Source organism: Cynoglossus semilaevis, unplaced genomic scaffold, assembly GCF_000523025.1.
Source record: "Cynoglossus semilaevis isolate Cse_v1.0 unplaced genomic scaffold, Cse_v1.0 C18868162, whole genome shotgun sequence".
Lineage (NCBI taxonomy): Eukaryota > Metazoa > Chordata > Actinopteri > Pleuronectiformes > Cynoglossidae > Cynoglossus > Cynoglossus semilaevis.
The window spans coordinates 1-549 of record NW_007592179.1 but is presented as its reverse complement, the minus strand read 5'-3'; the positions used below and the strand labels follow the sequence as shown (position 1 = coordinate 549).

General features: G+C 42.4%; 1 long non-coding RNA gene across 1 annotated transcript; it reads right to left on the bottom strand.

Moving 5' to 3' along the window:
* Positions 1–171: 171 nt before the first annotated feature.
* Positions 172–497, bottom strand: LOC112486703 (uncharacterized). Its single transcript, XR_003049187.1, has 2 exons — positions 366–497; positions 172–288 (listed from the first exon to the last, which is right to left on the bottom strand). It is a non-coding gene; the product is annotated as an uncharacterized LOC112486703 (long non-coding RNA).
* Between the last annotated feature and the right edge of the window lie 52 nt (positions 498–549).

The following is a 549-nucleotide window of genomic DNA, read 5'->3' as shown; positions in this document are numbered from 1 at the left end:
TAATTCAAATTTGCTGCTATTTTCCTGTCACAAAAACTATTCACAAACTCTGGATGGTTGATTTTTGACCAAAAAAAAAGTTGTTTTCTTATGCCTTCGATATGTAGTACTATCGAGTACTACATTAGTAGTCGGAATATTACCTGTCGGAGGAGCTTGCTTATTAGCCGCTGCAGTTTTGGGCATCGTGGGGACAGGGGTGTGTCCTGCAGGACCGGCAGCGTTGTTGAGCCCATTTTCCAGTTGATCGGACTTCAAGTCAGTCTCAGTGCATGGTTCAGATTCCTCCTGAAAATAATTGAAATTGTTAGCCACCATTTTTTTTGTTGAGACAGAGCAGGAAACAACTTATTGACCACACTGACCTCAGTTTGTGTCTCCTCCCCGTCCTCCAATGTAAGAGCTGCCAGCTGTTTAGACCTTTGTTCCAATAGGTTGACGTAACGAATGGGGTTGGACAAAGCCTCTATGACATCTGGGGAAGATTTGATACAAACTGATTATCTCTGCTATACATCCGCAGATGCAGAAAATTGAAGAAGCTGTAAT